Genomic DNA, 7,500 nt, shown 5'->3' on the forward strand with positions numbered 1-7,500 from the left:
GGCGCATTTTGTTAAGCAATAATTTGTATTTCATAGAGCGGTTTTCAATTGAGTGCCACAACACCAAAACCAAAGCAATTACTTTGGCCAATCAAAAAGGACGGAGACAATCCAGTATAGCAATTGAAAACGGGTCTATGGTACCACAACATTGCTATTACGTGATACAGTATATTATCACTTTGTCGGGTATTTTGGTACATTTTGCGGGCTAAAATGCAGAATTTGGCGGGCTGAAATGTATTTTAGCCCACTGAAATAAATCAATTAAAAGATGAAAATGTGCAATTGTACAATTAATTTCAACATTTACAAATATGCTTCATGGAACTTTCCTTTCATCTCTTAAAAGTTTTGAAAACTCAAATAGCAAGATTTTGTAATGCCTAGCCAGCTTCGCTTGATGGTGTAATTTCAATGAGGGAGAATAAAAGCCATTCAACTTGAAAACACTCACGCGATTCTTCAGACTGTTTTGTGGTCTTTTAAAGTCTTTTAGAGTTTTTAATTCTCTCAATACCCTCCAAAGTGATAATCATGGTTACACAGTTTATGCTCTTGGGCATAAATATGGTTTGGGCCCTTCTCAGAACCATAGGCGCCTATGGTCCCGTAGCGGAACGGATAAAAGTTCACTGTTTCTTTACAAAAATGATTGGAACCGTTCCACTTTTTATCAGACCCGTGCCATTTTTCCTCTGTCCTGTAAATGCGCCTTAACTCTGCAGACAACTAACCATTGATATCATCAGTTGAATTAGGTTCTTCAATGGCTCGGTCAACAACTGGTAAACTCTTGCCTAAACAGTCATGTTATTTTAGAGGAAGAGTTCCTACTGCATGCTTGGTGTTGTTCTGAGTCTGACACGAATTGCTGGCCCATCATGTGCCCAAATTCCCAGTAGCCCTTAACTAGCTTATTCACAAATTCTGAACGGTATTTATCCCGGATCCCAAAAATACCCTTAGAGATCCTGATATACTATAGGAAGAGCTTATTTTCTCTCTGTGAAATGTTTAACTGAATCTCTAGAAAATGTTCTGAAATGTTTACCATGGCCTTCAAAGCCAATACTAGCAATACTTCTAGATCTACATGCAACAGATTGCTATCCTCTGTGTTTGTCATTCCAAGTTTTGAGTGATGTTGAATTAATACGTGTGATGTGCTCCTTTTAAAACCAAGCCATGTTTGTCATCTTGTTTCATTTGGGAAGTAGGTCCAAAGTTACAAAAAGGGAAAAAGTAGTGGATGATCAGTTGCACCTTCTCTTTGAGAATGTGTCCAATAGCAGCTGAGCTCCATGTGAAAGCTAAAAATGCAGTGATAACTAAAGCAACAAAAAATAAGACAAATATCACAGCACCAAGCAGGAGGAATGCACTCATCACCACTGTCACTTCTATCATGGCAAATCCAAGCATGGCGAAGAAAAAAATGTAAACAACTAAGGCAATAAACAACATAAGAGGAAATGCAGACAGTCCTGCAAACACTGCTATAAATAAGGTGGTAACTGGATATTCCATAATGAAGGCCAGCACTGCCGCTGTGACAAGACCACTGTTTGTGCCACTCCTCTTGTAAAGAATGTGTACATTCAAATCCCGCTCTTTGCTTTGTTCTTTCAACATTATCTCTATGAAAAAATTGGAACTCATAATAGTTATTATTGAAATTAATGTTAAGATGTGAATGTATATTTTCTTTTCTTATTCAACATATTGTGACAATGTCCAAATTTGGTCATGGCACGCTCAATATTCGTCGTGCGTACTCAACAGATATCCTGCGATATACGTAATTTTGTGTGTCGCGGAGAAAAATGGTAGTTTTTCCCGCTTTTTTTCCAATAGACGTAGAAAATTGTGCTTTGTCATCCATGTGTTGAATAATAAAACAATTATCCTGCTCATTCTTGCGGAATATCGCCTGATTTTAGCCAACTCGGCCTACGGCCTCGTCGGCTAAGTATCAGGCGATATTCCACGCGATTTCGCAGGATAACAGCTAAATGAACAGCAGGTACAGCAGTAATTAAAATAATGGTACTATAATTCGATTCAAGTACAGGTTAAAGAACCGGCATAGGCTGCGTAGCTGGCGGTATTAGGGACCTTTAGCACCGAGGGTTTTCGCAGCGACGACGACGTCGGTGGGAAAAAGAGACTGGGGCGAAGATGGCGTTGTTCCCGCCCAAACATAACGTTTAGCCCCTTCATTTCCCGACGGCAACTTGCTGACTACTTTGAAATTTTGTCCGCGAAAATGAACAAATTTAAGACTTGTCGGGAGCGGGAGATACTTTTGCAAAGCGATGCAGAAAACCACATTTCTGACGAAGAATTTGTTCAATTATACGATTGTTATCGCTCAAAACTCCAGATTTGGCTATCAATCGTACGATGTTTTGGATACACAAAACATGAATTCAGCTGACTGCAAGGCCGAATTTCGAGTTAAAGAGGCAGACCTGCCTAGCCTTGCTGATGCTTTACAGATTCCAGCTGTGTTCAGTTGCAGAAAGAGAAGCATTTACGATGGTTTAGAGGGACTGTGTGTGCTGCTAAGATCCACCAAGTCAGTCCACGAGCGGGACTTCCTTTCTTTGCTACAAACACATTCCTGGTTAACATTTCTCTCACAAAAAGCACGTCATATTCGTCGCTCCACTCCATCGGCCTAGAGTGAAACATAATTTTGATAAGAATGAAGATTCAAAACAGCTAAAACCTTTATCAAGTTACCTTACTCACTTGCATTTTTGCATTTGATCGTCAGATGCCGCCATCTTCAGTCTGAGTCTACAGCTGTCCTTTTGAAGGGCAACCCTAAAACCCGGAATCCGGAATCCGGAATCACAGTACAATACGGAGAGTAAACACTATCCTAAACATTCATAAAAGCTAACCTTAGGCCTAATTAGGCCTAAAAACGTTTGTTTAGGCCTAATTAAGCCTAAGGTTAGCTTTTATGAATGTTTAGGATAGTGTTTACTCTCTGTATTGTACTGTGATTCCGGATTCCGGATTCCTGGTTTTAGGGTTGCCCCTTTCGAAATACGATGATTAAAATTCGTTTTGTGCCAAAAGCGATTGAAATAAATCACGAGAAAGTATTTTCTTGAATTTTACGAAAAGGTGCGAAAACTAAAAGGACAAATTCGGACAAGTATAAACGGATAAAAGACTTACATTTACTCACGTTTTATACACACCGCCAAAACAAGGCTTTTGAGGTCGGCGCCGAGCCTAGACGACTTCGCGCAAAACCTACGACGTCAAACGGAAATAAAACTTCACTTCCGGGCCCCGTCACCTTCCTTGTCGGAGAATGGGGAGCGCCCCACCCCATTCTCCGCGCCAAACAATACCGCCAGCCACGCAGGCTAGAGCCAGCCAAGTATCTGAGCTGAGCAAATTGTATGTTATTTGCCAGCTGGGAGGTCCGTATAGTGACTGAGGTCTCGAAAATGCTGCCCTCTCTGATGAGAGTAAAATATAACGCGAATGCTCTAGTTACAAGTAATTTTATCGACCATTCAGGCTATACTTCCGCATTTTTTCCCGGGCAACCCAAAATTTGTCCGGGCAAGACGTACTTGCCTGGCTGACGACTTCGATAAAAAATGAGTATGGATCCCTGTGTTACGATTCGCGATTACAATGTATTCACAATTTAAAATTAACGTTAACATTAATGGAAACCGCGAGATATCGAATGTTCTGCACACAATGGAAAAACCGTACAAAGAAAATTAAATAACATAAATGATTAACTCTGTTGAAATGTAAAAATGTGTAAGACACCTGAGTAAATAACACCAAAATAAAGATAACAAATAAAATTAATTAAAACGTCAACAGAGAGTACGCAGGGAGTACGTTGGGAGTGAATAATGCTCAATTACTCTGAGACAGCGAACCAATCAGATTTCTTGAAACACCGAGATCACTGAGTGAGTATATACTAATATTCGATATCTCGCGCTTTCCAATATTGTTAACGTTAATTTTAAATATTGTAAATTGTAATCACGTAACACCATTCTAAATTTGCATCAGACTTCATCTTTAATTGTTACTTCAATCTTTACTGTAAGACTTGCAATGAAGATGATCGAAGATCGTTCAAACATGTCTTGTTTAAAATCAAAGTTGTTGTTCATTATTTACAAGAAGTGGTCTTTTTCACGAGCAGTCCTGCAACAAATAGTACCTCACACAGTAATACACCAATAATAATATTCCTCTTAGTGAATATCCCAAAAATAATAAAAAAGAGATTTCTCACAGCAAGCATGTTCAAGATCAAATGATGTGGAAGAACCTGCTGTTAATAACAAGAAAGAAAATGAGCCAGTCTGTATTATGTGTCCCAAGGATACATCTGATGTTTAACAACTTTTCCATTTATTAATAATGTCGAAACTTCGGTTGCGACCACCTCACGTTAGCGACCACCTAGGCTTGGCATTTTGGGTGGTCGCTAACGGGCAGGTCGATAAATGTCTTAGTAACATTTGAAAAAAAGAAACACTTAAAATAATAATGACATCCAATTATTATTGAATGTTAACTTGGGATTATGTGCGTGCAGGGGCCCTTTCAACTTCCTAGATACGTTGGGAAGAGGGCCTCTGCTCGCAGGGTGAGTTGGCATATGCAAAAACATCAAGGTATATATTACAATACAACCCTTAGAAACTACATATAATGCGAACAATGTTGTCAAAAATATTTCATGGGAGTGCCAATAACGAAAAGGAACTTAGAGATCAGAATATGTCCTACAATTTGGGTGAGGTAAAGAGTGAACATTTTACAAGCAAGTGTTGAGCATATTTTATCGATGTGAATGAGATTTCAAAATTTACCCACATAGAACCACTGGCACCCAACGATTGTCATTTACAGACTGTTGGATATTCTACATTTACTCGTTCCAACATCAACATGAATGTCCACAACAAATGAGGTCAACATGCATTAAATAAGAAATAAGTGGGGAAAGAAAAAGTCTTTCTTATAAAGAAGGAAAAAATATACGAGTCACTGATATGCACCTTAGCACTAGGTACAAGAATTTACACTGAATTCTTGTTATAATCAGCACTCAGACAAAACAGCTACAAGGATAATCTAAAAATTTGAGAATGCAACTGTCTTTAATTGGTTAGTTAAACTGACACAGTGATGTTTCTCTGAGTGATTTGACTGAGGTATCTCTTCAGAAAAGTGGTACAATAATTATCCATAGCAAATGATTTGCATAATCCTGTTGTTTTGCAAGTATCACTGGTCTACAAAATATGCTACAAGACAAAACGTGGTTCTTTTCAGCTTCTTTTTATAGAGGCTGTAAGCCACATTCTCTGACATAAACTATGCCAAAAAAGGACTAACCAGGTAAAATCCAATAAGGGATCTGTGTTTTCTGTTTAGATGACCCATAATGGGTTTTAGTATGTACTATGAAAATCCAAAATAACCCTAATTCTATTTTATAGTATTTGCTTAACACCTGACTGACAAAAGTTTGGGATTTCACGGTCCGCCATTACTCATGTTCAAAACTGACTGATTGGACCTCAGAGGGTTGGATCTAGGGAAAAGTGATGCCATTTTCTCACTAACTTAAAATGTCAATGTGTGAATGCAACTTATAATATACTATGCAAAACAAGTTAGAGTTTAATAGTCTGAAAGCCCGAAACTCCAGTGCTGTATGTTAATTGAGCTGCGTACACACGCATTACATTGTTAAACTTCTGAGTCTTTGACATCATTTTCTCCTTGATCCAGCTCTCTCAAGATTTTAAAGATAGTAATGGCAGACAATTAAGATTTTTCCACTTAAAATAAACAGATGTCTTTTTTTAAATCGAGGCTTTCAACTTATATAATTAAAATGCTACTATGACCAAAAATCAATTCTACTTTTTCTTTGTATTTCAAAACTATGTTAACTGAACACTAACTGACCGACGTGTTAAGCCTTCATTTCAAAAACACCTGTGTATTTTGAGTGAAAATTTCCTAATTAATGGTCCGCCATTACTTACTTTAAAAATCTTGAGAGAGCTGGATCGAGGATAAGACAACGTCAAAGATTCACTAGTTTAAAAATGCATTGCATGTGCACACACCTAAATTAATATGCAGCGCAGGAGGTTTGAGCTTTCAGACTTTTAAACTTTTGTTTTGCATGTAGAATAAGCTGCCTTTACATCCTCCAATTTTAAGCTAGTGAGTCTTTGACATCACCTTATCCTCGATCCAACCCTCTGATCCTCCAATCGGTCAGTCTTGAACATGAGTAATGGTGGACTGTGAAATCCAAAATCAGGTATCCAGCAAACACACTTTCAAAATCTGAAGGAAAAAGGGAAGTTAGTGAATTTTTTGATCATAGTAGCACTTTAAGTCACTTAGCATTTAAATTACAAAGTTTCAAAATCTGAAGAAAAAAAAAAGAGATTTTTTTATCATAGTAACATAGGTTCGATGATAACAAAGTTCTGAAAATCGTTTTTTGCATAAATATAAACATTATGACTATGAGTATCAATTTGGGTCGCAGCAGTATTGTGACTTGAGCATGAAAACTTTGCTTGGTGTTTTATTGGCTTTGGAATTATATTGCCTAAGAGTCATCCTTTTACAAAGCTACAACTGAAAAATGTTTTTTCTGGTTCAGCTCAAATTTTCAGGACTATTTCACAGCAGTTCAAGGAACAAAACCATGTCAGCACTTTTCAATTTTTTGACGTGTTTTGCTTTTATACCATTCTTTGTCTAAATTCCTGGTCAAAAACACAATTTTCAACTCTGATAGGAGATAAATAATGCAAAATGCAAAATATCAAAATCGTCTACACAGTTTAGCTGAGATTTTATCTCAAAATAAATTGCTTGAGAAAATAATTTTCAGAAAATTTTAAAATCCCTTGTAGCTTAAGCTTCTAGAATAGGACTACCTGTTTTTGCTTTGAGAACCAAACAGAGAAAAAATAACATTTGAACATAAGAATACTTTTTTTCGGATTCAAAACTACATTTGAGGAGCACTAAAATGGTGTTTATTTCATTCTCATAGCAGAAAAACTGACAGCTCGAACATTATGACGAGACCTTAAAAATCTTCCTTTCAGTTGATCCATTACACACTACATCTACAAAAACAACTGCAGTAGGCATTGAAGCATGTTCTTAACAGACACATTAATAATGGCTAAGTGGGCATTCAGTGGATCATGTGGGGTATAATATTGTATATTAGAGATCTTTTTGGGTCAAGATGGGGTACATCAAACTGGTTATCATCTGTATTAAATACTCCCTGAAAGAAATTTGGACATTATGAACTGAAAGCAGGAAAAAAAATTCACTTTATAAACTGCAAATTATAATGAAGATGTAACAGATTCTACCGAATAAAATTACGTAGACTGTTAAAGTGTGAAAGGAATAAACACTAAAATATTTAAGTAACTTTAT

At 37.1% G+C, this 7,500-nt stretch overlaps 1 long non-coding RNA gene across 1 annotated transcript in view; it reads right to left on the reverse strand.

Moving 5' to 3' along the window:
* Positions 1-2,474: 2,474 nt before the first annotated feature.
* Positions 2,475-7,500, reverse strand: part of LOC138060418 (uncharacterized) — an 8,402-nt gene continuing 3,376 nt past the window's right edge. Inside the window, exon 3 of the long non-coding RNA XR_011134349.1 lies at positions 2,475-2,683. This is a non-coding gene — a long non-coding RNA (uncharacterized lncRNA). The remainder of the gene's footprint in view (positions 2,684-7,500) is intronic.

This window comes from Montipora capricornis, chromosome 8 (genome assembly GCF_036669925.1).
Source record: "Montipora capricornis isolate CH-2021 chromosome 8, ASM3666992v2, whole genome shotgun sequence".
Taxonomy (NCBI): domain Eukaryota; kingdom Metazoa; phylum Cnidaria; class Anthozoa; order Scleractinia; family Acroporidae; genus Montipora; species Montipora capricornis.